The sequence below is a fragment of the Xenopus laevis genome, chromosome 4S (genome assembly GCF_017654675.1).
Source record: "Xenopus laevis strain J_2021 chromosome 4S, Xenopus_laevis_v10.1, whole genome shotgun sequence".
In the NCBI taxonomy this organism is placed as follows: domain Eukaryota; kingdom Metazoa; phylum Chordata; class Amphibia; order Anura; family Pipidae; genus Xenopus; species Xenopus laevis.
The window spans coordinates 82,586,381-82,607,022 of NC_054378.1; positions in this window are offsets into that span (position 1 = coordinate 82,586,381).

Sequence of the window (20,642 nt, forward strand, 5' to 3'; positions counted from 1 at the left end):
TGTGAATGGGGAGAAGCGATTGTTACTTTGAATCCTAAGTATGAAGCGCAGAATGGAGATACAGCGATGCCAATGCGCACAATCAGCGAACAGGGAACTGTCCGACACTTTGGTGCTGAAACCCGTCTGATCGTTGTGCCTACACTGCTCCGACAACTTTACACACACTTTGGATGGCGCTCGTAAATGAATTAACAAGGCAAGGGCTTGCTATGAGTAGCTAATGTTTATATGGCAATATAGCATAAATAATATACATGTATCAATTCCGATTTATTAGATTTTCTTTGGGGGGGAGGGGCAGGGGGAACCTGGCATTCCCATTAGAATAAGAAATGTAACGTATGAATGGAAATAAAGCCTTAATACAAATCAAAGAGTTTATCGGACCTTTTTTTGTGTTAATATATAGTAATTAAGCACACTTGCCTAGTCTTACAATACAGTGCATTCCTGGGCTAAAATCAAAGTCTGAAGCCACTGCAGGACTGCCTTTATCATTTGTGGGGAAGGACTGCCCTCTTCAGGTCTAAATGAAAGAAGGACATTTTTCACTTATCACCAAAACTAACAATTACACTGCAAATGAACATACAGGAGGATGGATCTGCACTTGCTGTAAAATTAACCTCTGCACATTACATGCAAGCTTCATCCTTATGCATATGTATATATATTTATACACACACACACACACACACTTGTAAAATCATACAGATTTTACAAGGTATTTATATAAATTAATTTCGTTCACATGCAGTGTAACTGAAAGCAAATCTAGGTACTCGGCATAGGGATAGATTTGTTAATCTGGATGCAGTTTAAGTGCTATTAGGTGATTAATTTAGGAGCCCCGTCTTTGATTAGCAATTTTAACTACAGGACTAATTGGCATTACAGGACAGAGCAAGGTTGTGTTTTTAAGTTATATCAAGTGCTTTGCATCCAAAAAAAAGCACATAAGTTTCACTTGTAAGATGTTCCCATCCCCCGAGTCTTACAAAAAAACAGGAGGGAGAAGGCGGAGGGTGGGGATTTTATTCATCTTAATGCAAGCAAAAGCTGCTAGGTGTCATGTAAATACAACGTTAAAAGCCAATTTGCTTTTATGGATAATTCAGCTCACCTCCCACACATCTGTATCCTTATATAATCATCATGAATGATTTCAGTCAGTCCTTGGGCTTATTGTTATCTTTAAAATTCCCCAATGAACAATTTGTCATCATTTAAATAGAAAAGTGTTAAAAGTGTGCATCATAATTAAAGCAGGGAGCATCAGAATTAACCCACTGACGCCCATCCAAGGGAGAGAGAGGGAGAGAAAGGAGAACAAGATAGGGAAGGAGACAGAGAGGTACAATAAACACAAAGAGGGAGAGAAACAGAGAGAGGGGGGGACCCCTTTATTTGCAGTAGAATTGGACCATAGAAAGTTGATACAGTTATGTCGATCATTATTCTTTCTCAGGAAGCAGGTTGTTATACCGTGTACATGTTGTTTTTTTCTAAAGAGGTTCTGTGGTAACTGAAAGCCTTATTTTACTGCTGCAAGTTGCCGGATGGTAATTGAATTATTGAAATCATACTAATTTGAAGGCTAATTGCTTCCTCTAAGAATGAGAAGCATGATTCTATGGTCCCCCATTCTATAACATATTTGCATGACAAAGCTTCAGAGAAAAAACCCCCACCATATTTGATAAGGAGGTTAGCATTAGTACCAAGCACACAACCCATTGTCCCTATAGATCCACTCGGTTATATTGACATTTCTGCTATTCCTTTTTCTGGCTGCAATACTCCCTAAACTCTCAGCCTCAAGATTGAGATGGGGAGGGCAGAGTTCAGTGCTATAGTATGGAGAAGGTCTGACTGCATTCATTGAGATTCAGAGCACAACCCTGACAAGGGAGTAGGGCATAGACATATATATTTAATGTGAACACACTTTCAAACACAGAAGCTCAATTAAGCATCTAAATTAGATCATCTAAACAAAAAAAAAAAAGAGGAAAATCAGAGAGGGACTGCAAAGAATAGGAATCATGCTATTAAAACAGACCTGTTTTTTATTCAAATATATCTTGTATTTGTTAGCCATCTATTTCATTCTGTATTGTCCACAAAGTGTGTGTGTTTTTATTAATAAAAAAGCAAATCAAACAAAGTAAATAAAAGAGCAGGATCAGTCAATAAATGATAGATGTACATCCAAACATTTTATAAGGCAAAAAGTGCCAGGTATTGCTTTACTTACATGCCAGATTTGTTTTATTTGAGTTTATAAAGAACACACATCTTTTTTTTTTATAACCTACAGTTATTGCAGGCTGAACAGCTTGGGAAAAGCTTGATCAAATCTTGTGGTTTTTCTTTTTTTTTTTTTTTTTTTCACGCAGAGTGAGGGCGCCCCCTCCCGTCCAGACATGCCGAAAGATGTAATCGAAACACAAATACTCAATATTTCTAAAAGGAAAACTAAAGGTGGCCATACACGGGCAGATAAAGCTGCCGATATCGGTCGTTTGGACCGATTTGACATCTTATCTACCCGTGTATGGGGGCTTCCGACGGGTCTTCCCGATCGATATCTGGCCATGATATCAATCGGGAAGGTTTGATTTTTACCCGACCGACCCGTCGGAGCCCCTTGGCGCATCGTAGTTCGAATTACCCCCGATATAGCCATGCTGTTAGTGGCATATCGGGGAAAGATCCGCTCGTTTGGCGAGTCTATGACCACCTTAAGACCTCCATGTCACCTGCTGGAAATAACAAGAGATTACCAACCCCCTATAAACACTAGTGCCACACTAACAAGATGTGTGCCTTTATATATTCATGACTTGAGAACACAATAATATTTTGCCCCAAAAACTTGACTGTCTGGTCTGGAAAATGTGTACATAATTTTAATAGCACTGATCTCCCATGTATAAGAAATACATATTTTATAAATAACCACAGAAATAATGTCAGAATGTTTGGAAATGCATTCTGTGGCTGTGCATGCTGGCAAATGTGTGTCCATGTCCTCCTTTAAGACATGCTTATGGTCCTTGCTCTTCTAGCCGGTTTCCAGTGGCAGCCTGAAGTGGCAATTACACCTCAATTATTTTCCAAGCAACTCATTCCTGTCTGTCAATAAAAAAGGATACATTCTGGCTTCTATCTAAAAAAAATGTATTTGCCTTTGAAGCAGAATATGATCTCGTTTTTAAATAAAACACATTACATGCTGCCTGTTGGACTTTGTAATCAGCTTGTGATACAGAAGAGGTAGGTTTGTGCACATAATCTACTACTGTATCTCTCTCTCTCTCTCTCTCTCTCTCTCTCTCTCTCTCTCTCTCTCTCTCTCTCTCTCTCTCTCTCTCTCTCTCTCCCTGTTTATCAATCTACAATATTATTGTACTTAAACAAAGACTGCTTATTGCGGATGATTGACAGTCTTTTTTCATGTAAAAATTAAACAGGGTCAATGGGTTGTGTAGCAGGTAATACATTGCATACTTTTGCATTTTCCATCCAGAATTCTTTACAGGCTATGGATAAACTCTTTCCTGTTGTCAGGAACATAACTACCCTTTTGCACAAGAATGATCTCATATATCAGTCATGCAAAAACGTTTCATTTTTTGTAAGCAGAGATTACAAATCTTTCATGTCAGTAGAAATACAGGCATGACTTATATTCTGCTATCCCAGAAGTGACTATGATGCATCTACTACCGAATGGATAGCCAAGTGTGCCAAAGACACAAGACCATAAAAGGCATTTAAAAATATGAAATATTGACATTATTCACGTTCTATAATCAGAATACACAAAGTATATATGTAGAAATAAAACAAGGCATAAGCACAATGGAACAAGCCCTTTGTGGTTGTTTCTTTCTCTCTTAGTTTATATATACCTATATATGTTAAGTACATCAAACATCTCTCTTTTGAAGAAAGATATGAATACCTTACATAAGTCAATCAAACAGAACAAATGTTCCCATCAACGAAGATCTGGGGAATTATACAATAACTGCTGATGATCGTCTTAAGTGATAAAGATCCATAATTATCTTAGAGTCATCAAGTAGTCTTGTTAATTTGTAACATGGAATTAAAGTACTGGGGAACCTCCTCAAACAATATTACATGCATTCAGCATCTTTGAATAACTGTCACTGTTCTGAAATGGAGAGGGGATTTGGCAGCCCCAACAACCAAGGGTTGTTGCTGGTAAAAATGTGAATACAAGCTTAAAAGTTCCAGCTGTTGCAGAACATGTTTCAGCTTTCTTGAACCTTGGGCACCCACATCTCTAACATTGGCCCTAAGGTTGCTTATTTATTAACAGAATCCTTTGTACTTTGCTTCTGGTAATTTTTAGAGGATAACTAAAAATGAAAACTTCCCTACAAAGAAGACCAGTCCGGGGCCCAGTATAGTAATACAGCATAGTAATACAGTTTATGTTAATCCAAGCAACTTCTATTATCTTACTTACGGCAAAGACACCCAAGCCTCCTTGAACCTATCTATTATATCTGCCACCACTGCCTCTTTAATGAGAGAAATCTCCATTTATTATTACAAAATATACCCATAGACCATAAATAGATCAAACTATGATTTAAGATGTTCTATATTTATGTAGACAGGGTACTTGTAATACATTTGAATGAAACTGAACTGTAATATTAGAAAACTATAGAAACACAGGTCCAAAATATAACCTCCATTTACCAAACTAAGTACTTTATCTATATCACATCTGCGATGGAGGATAAGTATTGGCACTATGTAACATGATTTTATTCAATATGCTGTTGAAGGAGAAGTAAACCCTTGCTTCTAATATTCCCTACCCCCTACCCTACATATACCCCCCTTCTCCCCCTAAGCCTAGGTGGTACCTTTGCTAAATGCCCCTAACTCAGAGTTCATGGCAGCCATATTCTTCTCTTCGGTAATCTTCGGCAAGTAAGTGCTGTATCAGTACATGCGCAGTTGGAGCAATTTTCTGCTTCACGACAACTGCGCATGCACCGAAAGTCACGGAAATTGCCGAAGCACTGAAAGAAGACCAGAACATTACAGAAGCGACTGAAGATGGTGCCTGTGAACTCCGCTGGACAGAATCTTCACCGAGGGGTTAGTAAAGAGTTTGGGGCATTTAGCATAGGTACCACTTAAGCTGGGGGGGGGAGCAGGGAGGGGATCTATGTAGGGTAGAGGGGTAGGGGTTTCTATAATTATGGGGTTGGTTCTCCTTTAATCTTTGAACTATACTTCACACACTAGCAAATTTGTGCATCCAAGGATACAAGCAACACATCGATCTTACACTGAAGTACTTTGGATATTAATACAAGCACCACAATGGGAGTAGTTTTACTAATATGAGACCAATTTTGGTGTACAAGGCATTATTTGTAACTTATATTGAACACTCACTATTGAGGATGCAAGCTTAATTACAAAGGTTCATACATAATTAGTCTGCAATTGATGTATCTCTCCTTGAAATCTTTTTAACATACATATATCAAGCTTGCAAGTAGGAGTGACATTATTTGACATTGTATTCATTTTTGGTAGACTTTTTAGTTCAATATTAACAGCATTCATTATTTACAGTATTGTGATAACATTATTACTTTGCAATATAATCGTTTGTATCTTACAGGAGTCTTAGGGTTTTAATGTGTTTTTAATATGTATGTGTTGGCATGGGTGATTAATAAACATCGCCATTTTAATTATATTCAATATTACCTATTAAGTATCTTATTATCTGGCTTTTGGGGGATGAAGTCCTATTTTGTTTTAGTTTTGAATTATGGTAATTGAAGTAGTGACACCCACTAGTATAGCCAATTATCTTTGCTCAGTATTGGTTGTTATTTTAGTAAAGTACAGAAGTTTGCATTCTGATGAACTATATAGTTCTACTACTGATTCTCAAGTCTTACCGATACTGAAAGCTACATCTGTAATACATAACAATATCCCAAATTTTCTTTAAGAATGCAGATTTGATTGGATATTTTCTTGGAGGTTAAAAAGAATTTAAGATTACAGTAAGCCAGATGGTCTCCTTCCGTATAAATGCCTTACGCTCTTGTCAGTGTAGTTATGTTTTACATAAATTCATTTTTTTAAAAAAAAGAAAAGCATCTAGGATTTTATTTAGATGAGAACTGAGTTTATCTACATGCTGAAGGAAAGAATACAGATGTAAACTCTGAACACATATCTGACACCCCCCCCCCCAAAGATTTGAGATGCTATCTTCAGTCTTCATTGGATATTCCTTCTTGCTGAAAAATGCTGCGATAATGAAAAAATCGAAATGTTTCCTTCTTGGTGGTGAATTAACTATCTTATATAACATGACAAAGGACTCAATTGGTTTCAGCAGTTTTACTGGAGAGCAAATGTTAGATTATCTAAAACACTCATCTCAGCAAAAGCTTTATTTTCACTCGCAGAAATAATTTAACATTCCCTTTGCACTTCCTTTTGCTTTCAGTTGGAGACATTTGTACTGCAGAACGTCTGGGTGGATTAAGGTAACACAATAGGTAATATATTCCAGAAACATTCACAACACCCTTGATATTATCATGCTGCCACCTGGCAGAGATGCATGGTTAATATTTTTAAGTGATCAAACACAAGTTTCAAGCTGAAAATTGGTAGAGTGCGGCGGCTGTACTTCTTGCTCTCAAACAATGTGCAAAAATCAGGTTTGGGGGATAATGTATAAAATGAATTAATGGAAAGAAAATTGAGAGAATTAGGAAAGGAAAGGTGCATTTCACAGTTTAATATAGCTTTTTAGACTCTTTAAAATGTAATTGTGCTTTTCAACGACCTGGTTGAAGGCAGCATGAAATTTTTTTGAAAATTATATGTTTTCCTAGAAGAAGTTTTATTACATAGCCATGAGAAATGCTTTGTCTTCCTACAGTAGAAGTGTTCAAAATAAAACGGGCAAAATAACATTTTACACAATACAAAGTTATACTTATATACCGTGTCACCTGTATGCAAGTAAAAAGGAAAAAAACAAGAAGAGCAAATCAAACCACCACCAACCACAAATCACTGTTATTAGTGCACCATGGTAATGTATTTGGGAGAATGGTATTTATAGAGTAGAGATAAAACATTACAGCAAGGCATGAAAGCTTGTCTTCTTTGCTATGCAAACAACCCTCACAAAGTTATGGACTTGGGAAGCCAGTGAACCCCAAATAAACAGTTATATTCAGTGTGCCCTTTGTGATCTAGAAGGCTCTTCAGATGTTTTATTCTACTTGTTCTACAAATCAGTATCTCAGGTGTGCACAGATTAAACAAAAACTTCATATATGTGTGATTGAGTGATTTGGGTAGTACAAAACAGATGCTAGGGCATCAGATTCTACCTCTTAAGGATAGCAACATATTTGTGTTTAAGAACTATAGGTAAGTATAACACTTAGCTGCATCTTCTAACACCACTAAATTTGAGATGTAGGTGCTAAAGCTTATACCAGGCTTATGGGGCGACTGTACTGTTTTAAATATCAGGCTTTCCATTTTTAAATCAGTAATACTTTCCTAAACACTAAAACAATTTTAAAACGCTGATGAACATTGATTTCTTTAAGTGCATGTCTCAGAAAACCCTTATTTGTGCTAACAGTATTGTAACGTTTCTCACTGATTTACACATCAGGGCAACAGAGTCATCAATGGGTGATTATTATATAGAAAATACACACTCACTTATTTCAGGGAATAATCATATATGCCAAGCTACTCATGGTTGTATTTTCTATATGAGCTGGCTGCAGCCCCTACCAGTAGTGTGTGCTTTAATTGAGAAAATAGAATTGCCCCATGTGCCGTTGCCCTAACATGTATATATATATATATGCAATATATATATATATATATATATATATATATATATATATATATATATATAGCTGAAGTAGGAACGCACAACCAAAAGGGTAATCCAAATGCTGGGTGCCAGGCCGTAAAACTTTTACAAACATCTCCATTGTGGACAGCACTCCATAGTCAAATAAACTGAATAAAGCATTAGATCATTGAAAGGTTTATTGGTGGACCAACGTTTCAATTCCGCACAGGAATCTTCGTCAGGGTGAGAACAGTGCCATAAACACAGACAGCCAATTTAAACACAAAAGGGCGCCAAAAGCTTGTTGCTATGGTGCCTAGCAACCATGTGTGGAAACAAAAGGGGTGATAAGTGCTGGAGAGACAGAAAAACGCAAATACATAAAGTCCCCCTTACCTTCTGGTGTGTGCACATTGTGTCACCTGCGGTAATGTGGATCTGACCATATCAAAGGGTCAGCGCCGCCAAGATTGCTCGTATTGGGCCATAGCAGAGGTGAAACGGCAAACCGGAAGTTGCTGGCAGGTTCCGTGATCCAAGCGCTTCAACCGTTGCTAGGCAACCACAGCTGCTTACTGTCATATACGCTCTCCACAGCTGAACAGCCGGCAAGCGCGTCCCCGCGTCTAGCGTAGGCGCACAGACCGGCTGCTGTTGGCTGTGTTTAGTCAAGCGTGAAGGGGCATTAGAGGAGGCAAACGGACGCATAGCCAGTACACCAAAGGTGCGCTGGCGCGCATCAGAGAGCCACAATTTCAGACAGGTGCCAGACAGGGCTAACGGTACTGCGCGCTGATTCACGTAATCCTGCTTAGTTCACTTGTCATACCCAGAGCTTCATGTTGTATGTCCTGCCAGTTCTAATAAAGCCAAAAGGTAAATCAATTGCAGGGTTTGTAGGGTACTCCTGCTACCCACGGTTCAATGAGGCACATAAAGGGTACACCTGCTACCCAGTGTTAGGGGGGGGAACTTTGGTAACGTATTAAATGCGTGAGATGAAGAGAGAAAGGATAAAAGCACAGTCTGTGTGAGAAGCAGACATATAGACAGGGACGGTAGACAAAAAGTATCGATATCAAGAGAGAAGAGATAAGGCATAAATATGTAACAAGTACACTATAACGAGCCTACGTGTCATGCAGGAAATTATTCATTGGGGTCCCAGAAAACACGAGTAGAGGCCGAATAATTACAAACAGTATGCAGAAGGATGCATGGATTAGGGGAGCCAATAATCAGTTCATCATAGAAAACATCCCAAAGGCAAAGTCTCGTTTAGCCCACGGGGGGCCACAGTGTCAAGTTTGTAAATCCACCTGGATTCTAATCTCAGAAGTGACTGGTCACGGTTGCCCCCTCTGTCCAGGGGGGGTTGAAAATCAATAGCCATACATCTAAAGGATGGTAGCGAATGTCTCTTCAGCAGGAAGTGTTTTGCCACAGGTTGTACGGCTTTCCCTTCCTTTAAGGCTTTGCTAATAGCAGATCTATGATTCGCCATGCGTTCTTTCAAAGTGGTGCTTGTTTTCCCTACGTAGTATAAACCGCAGGGACAAGTAATGATGTATACCACGAATGTGGATGTGCAGCTAAGTCTGTGTGCAATTTTAAACCTTTTTCCCGTATGTGGATGGGGGAAATCAGGTCCCGTGAGCAGACTTCTACATGTGACGCAATCTGGACATTTGTAGCAGCCTGGTTTTTTCTGTGTATTCAGCCAGTTGGTGTCTGTATTGGTAGATTTCCCAAAATCTGTGCGAACCAGCAGATCTCTGAGGCTTCTGTCCCTTCTATATCCGATGATTGGTTTAGGTACTTGGTGGAGAGAAAGGGATTCATCCAGGCTGAGCATTGGCCAGTGCTTAGTCACACTTGTTGTAAGGGCTTGAGACGCTTTGGAGTATGTTGTACTAAAAATCAGTGGATCAGTCCGGTTATTGGACGTGTCTTTCTTTGTTAATAGATCCGCCTGTGTGTGTTGAAGGGCCCTTTCAAGTTGTTGATATAGTATGTTTGCTTGATAACCTCTCTCCAAGAATCTGTCGAACATCTCCTTCAGTTGGGTTGTAGCCATCTCGCGTGAGCTGTTATTTCTTATTACTCGAAGGAATTGTGAATATGGAATCCCCCTTATGGTGGCAGGGGGGTGGTTACTGGTGGCGTGCAGGATGGTGTTTCGATCAGTACTTTCCTAAATAATCTTGTGCCTATCCTAGAGTTCTCCAGGAATATGTTTAAGTCGAGGAAATCAATACTAGATTTGTTGAAGTTCATAGTAAGTTTGATTGGAGTGTCCAGTCTGTTTAGACTCTGATGGAAAGCCAATAGGGACTCCTCTGATTCTGTCCATATAAGGAATAGGTCGTCGATGTACCGAAAGTACGTAAGTATGGAGTTTCCTAATAGCGGGGTGATGTGACTGGATTCAAATTGTAGCATGAAGAGGTTGGCATAAGAGGGTGCCAATGCACTTCCCATCGCGGTCCCTGACACCTGGAGATAAAAAGATTTTTCAAAACGAAAAAAATTCCTTGTCAATGTTAGTTCTAGTAGTTGTAGAAGGAGTTCGATGGGTGGTATAGGAGGAGGTGAAGTCAGCAGAGCTTGTCTACATGCCCATATGCCCTGTTCGTGCGGGATTACTGTATACAGACTACTGACATCCATCGTGACCAATAGGCTATTCAACGGGATGTCTGGTAGTTCCCCTAGTCTCCTGATCACGTGGCTAGAGTCCTGTGTATAGGAAGGCATGCACTGTACAAATGGCTGGAGAAAATGGTCAATATAGTTCGCAACTGGTTGGTATAAAGAGCCTATGGCAGAGATGATGGGTCTGCCCGGAGGAGCAGATAGGGATTTGTGTATCTTCGGTAAAGTGTAAATAATGGGTGTCCGTGGATATTCAGTTGTCAAGAACTTAATTGTATTTTGATCCAACCAACCAGCATTGTGTGCCAAACATAAAATCGAGTCTAGTTCTTTTTTGAATTTGGAGGTGGGGTCGTCCTGCAGAAGTTTGTAGGTTTTGGCATCGGCCAATTGTGCGAGGAGTTCTGTTCTGTAGAATGTGTAGTCTAATAGGACGATTGCCCCTCCCTTGTCTGCTGGGCGTATAACGAGGTCGTTGTCGCTTTTAAGTGACTTGATGGCCTCGCGTTCCAATGTGGTCAAGTTGTTGAAAGTATAGGAATTAGCCATCATGTTTCTGACGTCTCTGTTCAGACTTTGCCTTTGGGATGTTTTCTATGATGAACTGATTATTGGCTCCCCTAATCCATGCATCCTTCTGCATACTGTTTGTAATTATTCGGCCTCTACTCGTGTTTTCTGGGACCCCAATGAATAATTTCCTGCATGACACGTAGGCTCGTTATAGTGTACTTGTTACATATTTATGCCTTATCTCTTCTCTCTTGATATCGATACTTTTTGTCTACCGTCCCTGTCTATATGTCTGCTTCTCACACAGACTGTGCTTTTATCCTTTCTCTCTTCATCTCACGCATTTAATACGTTACCAAAGTTCCCCCCCCTAACACTGGGTAGCAGGTGTACCCTTTATGTGCCTCATTGAACCGTGGGTAGCAGGAGTACCCTACAAACCCTGCAATTGATTTACCTTTTGGCTTTATTAGAACTGGCAGGACATACAACATGAAGCTCTGGGTATGACAAGTGAACTAAGCAGGATTACGTGAATCAGCGCGCAGTACCGTTAGCCCTGTCTGGCACCTGTCTGAAATTGTGGCTCTCTGATGCGCGCCAGCGCACCTTTGGTGTACTGGCTATGCGTCCGTTTGCCTCCTCTAATGCCCCTTCACGCTTGACTAAACACAGCCAACAGCAGCCGGTCTGTGCGCCTACGCTAGACGCGGGGACGCGCTTGCCGGCTGTTCAGCTGTGGAGAGCGTATATGACAGTAAGCAGCTGTGGTTGCCTAGCAACGGTTGAAGCGCTTGGATCACGGAACCTGCCAGCAACTTCCGGTTTGCCGTTTCACCTCTGCTATGGCCCAATACGAGCAATCTTGGCGGCGCTGACCCTTTGATATGGTCAGATCCACATTACCGCAGGTGACACAATGTGCACACACCAGAAGGTAAGGGGGACTTTATGTATTTGCGTTTTTCTGTCTCTCCAGCACTTATCACCCCTTTTGTTTCCACACATGGTTGCTAGGCACCATAGCAACAAGCTTTTGGCGCCCTTTTGTGTTTAAATTGGCTGTCTGTGTTTATGGCACTGTTCTCACCCTGACGAAGATTCCTGTGCGGAATTGAAACGTTGGTCCACCAATAAACCTTTCAATGATCTAATGCTTTATTCAGTTTATTTGACTATGGAGTGCTGTCCACAATGGAGATGTTTGTAAAAGTTTTACGGCCTGGCACCCAGCATTTGGATTACCCTTTTGGTTGTGCGTTCCTACTTCAGCTGGATTATCTGGAATCACCCAGTTCTGGGTTTTTTCTACTTGGCTCGCACCCAGACTACTTGCGATTGGAAGTGGGATTTCTAGCCACCTCCGGACTATAGTTTGTACCCTAATGGACTATTAACACAAAGGTTTATTTTCTGAGAAGCCAGCAGACTACTCTAATAAGATCTACCAGGATACGGGGTTTATTTATTGGACATATCTACCTAGTGTATTTAATTGGCTTAGTTGACGGAAGTGATGGCTGAAGATTCATCTCAATTTGTATTCGACATTGACACCAGTTTGGACTTCGCTTTCACCACAAGGGACGCGGATAGGATATTGTTCACCGAAACCCCCCTGGACTTGACAGTAAACAAATCCAGTATCGATATATATCACGAGATCCTGAATTTGAGAAAGAAGGAAATAGACTTGAAACTACATGGCATCTACCTTTCAAATTACCATCGACAGAGACTAATACCCCGTGGATTCCGAATTAATAATATCCCTACACTTGGACGTAACAACCCAGAATTCTGTGGCAAGTGGTGTGGGATCCTTAATAGATGTTCATTTGACTTAATTTTGCTTGTCGTTGACCAAGTTGGCAAAGAACTTGCAGCCACCAGAACAGAAATCGAAAGACTTGAAGAACAACATCTGGAATCCTTAAAAACAGACAGTGTGACGGACTGGCTCGGCAAGCTAAAAGGAGTAGCTGACAAATACCTACAAGATCTTACTAACTTCAAACAGAGCAAACTGAAAAAGGTGTCGGAGGACTATAAGGCCAAAAGGGTGTACGGGTGGCTACTAGGACTGAGATCAGACAACTATAGGGGTCCCCTGAGGAGAAGACGTCTGCCCAGGTCACTCCATACTATCGATAGCTCGGACCAATCCACCGACTCTGACACAGGAGCAGAGAAACAGTCAGCAAAGCCTTTTTTAGGGGTGAAGACAAGGGCCAGGTTAACAAAAGAAGGAGAAGGAGGAGACAGGGCCATACCAGACGCGGTGGACGCAAATCCAAGAGGAAAACCCCCCAGGAACAAGAGAATGTGATATTCAATCTCAGTAGACACCTACTCACACCAGGTGAAGCCTCTTTATTAGCCAAAGGTCTTTCGTTTGTTCCTAGTAACAGACCCAATACCCTGGATATGTTGATTGATGTCCACAAATTCCAAAGGAAATTAAAACTTAAAGAACATTTCAGAGACTTGCCTCCACATACTAGACCTGTTTTTAAAAATGAAAGCACATTTGAACCCACCAATACGCCCGCCTCGATCAGAACCTTTGGCAACATACTGAACAGAGACGTCAGAAACATGATGGCTAATTCCTATACTTTCAACAACTTGACCACATTGGAACGCGAGGCCATCAAGTCACTTAAAAGCGACAACGACCTCGTTATACGCCCAGCAGACAAGGGAGGGGCAATCGTCCTATTAGACTACACATTCTACAGAACAGAACTCCTCGCACAATTGGCCGATGCCAAAACCTACAAACTTCTGCAGGACGACCCCACCTCCAAATTCAAAAAAGAACTAGACTCGATTTTATGTTTGGCACACAATGCTGGTTGGTTGGATCAAAATACAATTAAGTTCTTGACAACTGAATATCCACGGACACCCATTATTTACACTTTACCGAAGATACACAAATCCCTATCTGCTCCTCCGGGCAGACCCATCATCTCTGCCATAGGCTCTTTATACCAACCAGTTGCGAACTATATTGACCATTTTCTCCAGCCATTTGTACAGTGCATGCCTTCCTATACACAGGACTCTAGCCACGTGATCAGGAGACTAGGGGAACTACCAGACATCCCGTTGAATAGCCTATTGGTCACGATGGATGTCAGTAGTCTGTATACAGTAATCCCGCACGAACAGGGCATATGGGCATGTAGACAAGCTCTGCTGACTTCACCTCCTCCTATACCACCCATCGAACTCCTTCTACAACTACTAGAACTAACATTGACAAGGAATTTTTTTCGTTTTGAAAAATCTTTTTATCTCCAGGTGTCAGGGACCGCGATGGGAAGTGCATTGGCACCCTCTTATGCCAACCTCTTCATGCTACAATTTGAATCCAGTCACATCACCCCGCTATTAGGAAACTCCATACTTACGTACTTTCGGTACATCGACGACCTATTCCTTATATGGACAGAATCAGAGGAGTCCCTATTGGCTTTCCATCAGAGTCTAAACAGACTGGACACTCCAATCAAACTTACTATGAACTTCAACAAATCTAGTATTGATTTCCTCGACTTAAACATATTCCTGGAGAACTCTAGGATAGGCACAAGATTATTTAGGAAAAGTACTGATCGAAACACCATCCTGCACGCCACCAGTAACCACCCCCTGCCACCATAAGGGGGATTCCATATTCACAATTCCTTCGAGTAATAAGAAATAACAGCTCACGCGAGATGGCTACAACCCAACTGAAGGAGATGTTCGACAGATTCTTGGAGAGAGGTTATCAAGCAAACATACTATATCAACAACTTGAAAGGGCCCTTCAACACACACAGGCGGATCTATTAACAAAGAAAGACACGTCCAATAACCGGACTGATCCACTGATTTTTAGTACAACATACTCCAAAGCGTCTCAAGCCCTTACAACAAGTGTGACTAAGCACTGGCCAATGCTCAGCCTGGATGAATCCCTTTCTCTCCACCAAGTACCTAAACCAATCATCGGATATAGAAGGGACAGAAGCCTCAGAGATCTGCTGGTTCGCACAGATTTTGGGAAATCTACCAATACAGACACCAACTGGCTGAATACACAGAAAAAACCAGGCTGCTACAAATGTCCAGATTGCGTCACATGTAGAAGTCTGCTCACGGGACCTGATTTCCCCCATCCACATACGGGAAAAAGGTTTAAAATTGCACACAGACTTAGCTGCACATCCACATTCGTGGTATACATCATTACTTGTCCCTGCGGTTTATACTACGTAGGGAAAACAAGCACCACTTTGAAAGAACGCATGGCGAATCATAGATCTGCTATTAGCAAAGCCTTAAAGGAAGGGAAAGCCGTACAACCTGTGGCAAAACACTTCCTGCTGAAGAGACATTCGCTACCATCCTTTAGATGTATGGCTATTGATTTTCAACCCCCCCTGGACAGAGGGGGCAACCGTGACCAGTCACTTCTGAGATTAGAATCCAGGTGGATTTACAAACTTGACACTGTGGCCCCCCGTGGGCTAAACGAGACTTTGCCTTTGGGATGTTTTCTATGATGAACTGATTATTGGCTCCCCTAATCCATGCATCCTTCTGCATACTGTTTGTAATTATTCGGCCTCTACTCGTGTTTTCTGGGACCCCAATGAATAATTTCCTGCATGACACGTAGGCTCGTTATAGTGTACTTGTTACATATTTATGCCTTATCTCTTCTCTCTTGATATCGATACTTTTTGTCTACCGTCCCTGTCTATATGTCTGCTTCTCACACAGACTGTGCTTTTATCCTTTCTCTCTTCATCTCACGCATTTAATACGTTACCAAAGTTCCCCCCCCTAACACTGGGTAGCAGGTGTACCCTTTATGTGCCTCATTGAACCGTGGGTAGCAGGAGTACCCTACAAACCCTGCAATTGATTTACCTTTTGGCTTTATTAGAACTGGCAGGACATACAACATGAAGCTCTGGGTATGACAAGTGAACTAAGCAGGATTACGTGAATCAGCGCGCAGTACCGTTAGCCCTGTCTGGCACCTGTCTGAAATTGTGGCTCTCTGATGCGCGCCAGCGCACCTTTGGTGTACTGGCTATGCGTCCGTTTGCCTCCTCTAATGCCCCTTCACGCTTGACTAAACACAGCCAACAGCAGCCGGTCTGTGCGCCTACGCTAGACGCGGGGACGCGCTTGCCGGCTGTTCAGCTGTGGAGAGCGTATATGACAGTAAGCAGCTGTGGTTGCCTAGCAACGGTTGAAGCGCTTGGATCACGGAACCTGCCAGCAACTTCCGGTTTGCCGTTTCACCTCTGCTATGGCCCAATACGAGCAATCTTGGCGGCGCTGACCCTTTGATATGGTCAGATCCACATTACCGCAGGTGACACAATGTGCACACACCAGAAGGTAAGGGGGACTTTATGTATTTGCGTTTTTCTGTCTCTCCAGCACTTATCACCCCTTTTGTTTCCACACATGGTTGCTAGGCACCATAGCAACAAGCTTTTGGCGCCCTTTTGTGTTTAAATTGGCTGTCTGTGTTTATGGCACTGTTCTCACCCTGACGAAGATTCCTGTGCGGAATTGAAACGTTGGTCCACCAATAAACCTTTCAATGATCTAATGCTTTATTCAGTTTATTTGACTATGGAGTGCTGTCCACAATGGAGATGTATATATATATATATATATATATATATATATATATATATATATATATATATATATATATATATATATATTGTACATTGATTATTGTATAGAATCCGTTGGTATACCACAAATATGTGTTGCAATTATTGGTTTTTAGGTTTAGTGCTAATCATTTTATACAATTAATTACAAACAAGGGCTTGTAAAATATAATCAATATAATCCGGATCTATAAGACCAGTTAATAATTAATCAACACATCCATGGGATTTCAGAACTTGCACGACCTTACAAGCTATCTAAGATGTCAAGATGTCAAGTAAACAATATTCCCGCGTTGGTGGGTCTCCCTTTTTTGGGTTGAATATTTACAAATCTTTATCCGGAAACTTTTATATTTCATTTTTTTTTCATTTGCATATAGAGCCTTCCTCAAAAACTTCAAGTTATTAAAATCCCCCTTTAACTAATAAACCTGTTATTCCCTGAAACCTTTTGTAGATTGGAGCTCACCCAGAATGTACTGTATACCTAGGTAGAACTGGCAACCTTCAAAATCAATTCCATTGTTATGCATATTAACATTTTATTAGCATTTGAAGCAGTTGCCTAGCAATGAAGTCTGTTAGAAAGCTTGCAGTGTACTATTATTCTTAAACCTTCCCTACTTCTAATTTGCCTAAATAATTCTACTTAATCTAAGTATAGATTGCTTGTTGTGGTTGCAGTAGATTTTCTTTGGCAGCCCTATATCTCTATTGACTGGTTTATTCTATATACAGTATGGCTTTATACTACCATGAGAGGTAAACTTTGGTACATAAGTTCTACCAATGAGTTTGGTTTTCAGTTTAATTAAAAGCAAACTGCACTTTTTACATTTGCAACTGATGCCAGGTTAATTGGTAATAAAGATATTGTTAGTAAGCATCTTATAACTTAATATTTGAAATATTTCTAGCATACCAGTATGACAGTGAAGGGCTGGAGGAAAACTTAGTTGGCATGTACAGAGAATATGTTCCCTGGAGTCCCACACTGACTGGAGGACAGAGAAGTTTGGGGAGAAAACTGAAGCAGATCAATCTTAAATACCCTGCCTATCTGGACTGAATAGTAATTTGTTCTGCAGCATGCCTATTTCATATTTGTTCGGTTCCGTTAGATATAATAGGAAAGACCCCTCTGTTTATAATAAATACATTATCCATAAAGGGATCTGGTCAAGGAAAAATATATTTGACAAAATGCATCAATTATAGCACTCCTCTAGCAGAGCCAAACATTGAAATACATTTTTCAAAAAAGCAAACATATTTTTCTATATTTTATTTTGAAATTAGATGTGTGGCTAGACATGTTCTTAGTTTCCCAGGTACCCTGAACCTGATAAACTTCAGGCACTCTTTGCAGCTGCACTGGAAGTTGTAGTGATATTTCCCCCCACCTTTTCTCACAGCAGCCTATCAACAGACATCCCCCCAACAGTGGAAATGTAACAAGTTAACAGCTCCCTGGCACTTAATAGTAAAAATCTAAGTCCCACTGTGAATCCTCCATTTATAGTAGGAGAAACAATAGCTTGTCTAAAAGCAGTTCCATTGTGAAGTGTTGGCTCTTTCTGAAAGCACAGGATTAGGCACAGTGACCTCAGACGGCTGCCTATACACCACTATTACAACTTCAAGAATACATTTATTGGTTCAAGAATAACATTTTAAATGGCAGAATTAATTATTTGCAATGCGCCCATTGTAATCAAGTAATACAAACTGCACCATAAAAACCATGAAGGGTTAATGTTTGTATTTTTTATGAAATAACCCACGAAAAGAAACGGAGAAGGAAAATAAGAAAGAAAAAAAATAGAAAGAAGATGCAGTGTATTAAACATTTGGTCCAATGACAAAGATTGGTATGCACAGTGTATATTAATACTCCTGTCAGTTGCAATTGATTTGAGTGAATCCTAAATCTCATCTATATCCAACAGAACATGCAAAATGATATGCATTAATGCCTCTGATCTAGTTGTCACCACACACTTGTTTGGAATTTGTCCAAGACAGGACACAGTTTGCTTCCTCACGTTACATTGTGGGTTGAGTGGGTGTGGGAAGACACATTCTGTCAGAGATTTTTACAAACAAAGCAGGGAGATAAAACCTCAGCGAGAAGCAACATCTTACAAATCCTGTTTTCATTATTCCTGACTTACTGGATACAGAAACAAATGCTACCATATCTCATACACTGACAATGTGAACAAAATATGGATTTAGGGTCATATAAGCCTTTTAGATTTGAAAGGAAATTAGCACGCTAATTATAAAGCCCACAGCCTTTGATCAGCAATTTTTATACATTTGCTGCAGGAATTAAGGAGACTGTGGGAGACAAGAATAGCTGCAGTGTACCTACAAGGCAAATTATAAATTACATTTATCTCTAATTTATAGGCAGGATCTCTAAAATTGAATACATGCTCCTGCACTTTAAAATTTAGTTAACATCATATTTGCATTATTTCTTTTAGTTAAGCAATGTACCCTTAATATGTGAAGTTGCCTCCCACTGTCTTGACATAAATTACAATAAATCAAATTATAGAAACATCTTGCAACAGACCTTCTTTTCATAGATCTTGATATATAAATGTAAAGGTGTTCATAGGTCTGAGAATCAGTTCTGGGCAAATATTATCAGACATAGGTCTTGTTATTTTCTGCCTGACCCTGGCAGTGATTGACAGATCACCTTAAAAAAACCTACCACCTAATAAAGGTCCTACTTTTTTTTTCTTTGAAAAATGCAGAATAGGTACAAAGTTCTCTTTGCATTCATTTCAGTAAACTGACATTTAAGAATCGTCATGCAGTTAATATTCTGCCATTTCTTTCTCTTCATGCACATCAATGTCTTAACTAATTATGATATTAATCTGAGCTACAGAAAACTGTCATCTGCTTAATGTCACCCAAAAGTCCTACATCACCCATGCAGAACAAAATCTTTCCAGGTTCTGCTAACAGGATATATATTTCCCTATCAATAATAACAAGTCCTCTCCATCCATCTTTTATTCTTCAACCGTGGTTCTTATTTTCTATAACTGTCAATGCTTTCTGTTTTCAAACAAACAGCATTTTAGTCACACATTTCATTAATCACTTGGGCTCAGCAACCATAAAAAAAGGACCAAACTTTAGATATTAGATATGCACAGGAGCAAGTAGTAGTTTTTACATGTATTTTGCTAAATGGAAAAAGGAGCGATTAATTCAAAGCATAACAGTTGAAAGGTATTTCATGGCTTAAACACAAGTAAAGAAATGCTTATCAATAATAGAGTTGTAAAAAACAAGACAACAGCTGAAACAACCATTAGGTATTTCAATGAAATAGTGGGAAAGCCCTGTGATGTATTATGGACACCTAATGCATCAACCCTTAAATGAATTTGAATCTGGAATATCACCCATTTTCTTTTCTATTCTAACAGTGCAACAGTTAGCTGATGGTCAACTTCTCTGGTATATTTTATTGAAAAAATTTTTTTTTTGTTTCGTGTCCCTCTCACATTGCTACGGACCATAGTTTGGTCAAGAGATAATGCCCAAGGAAAGAATGGCTCCGCATGCCCTCATGTTTCCAAAACACTAGGAGGAGATTGTTTGTGTTGCTCCAGATACATTTTGCCTTGCGCAAGGTTAATATTCTAGCACACATGTTGTCTAGCTGGTAACAGTGCTTGCAGTTTCTGTCTTCTTGTTGTTAACAGTACATAAATGTCTTCTGACTAGGACCAATGTCCAAATGTATGCATTTTTTGCAAGTGCCAATGTTGACACATGTATGACAAGCCAAATTCCAGAGCCACTGCAGTAAACCTGTTGTT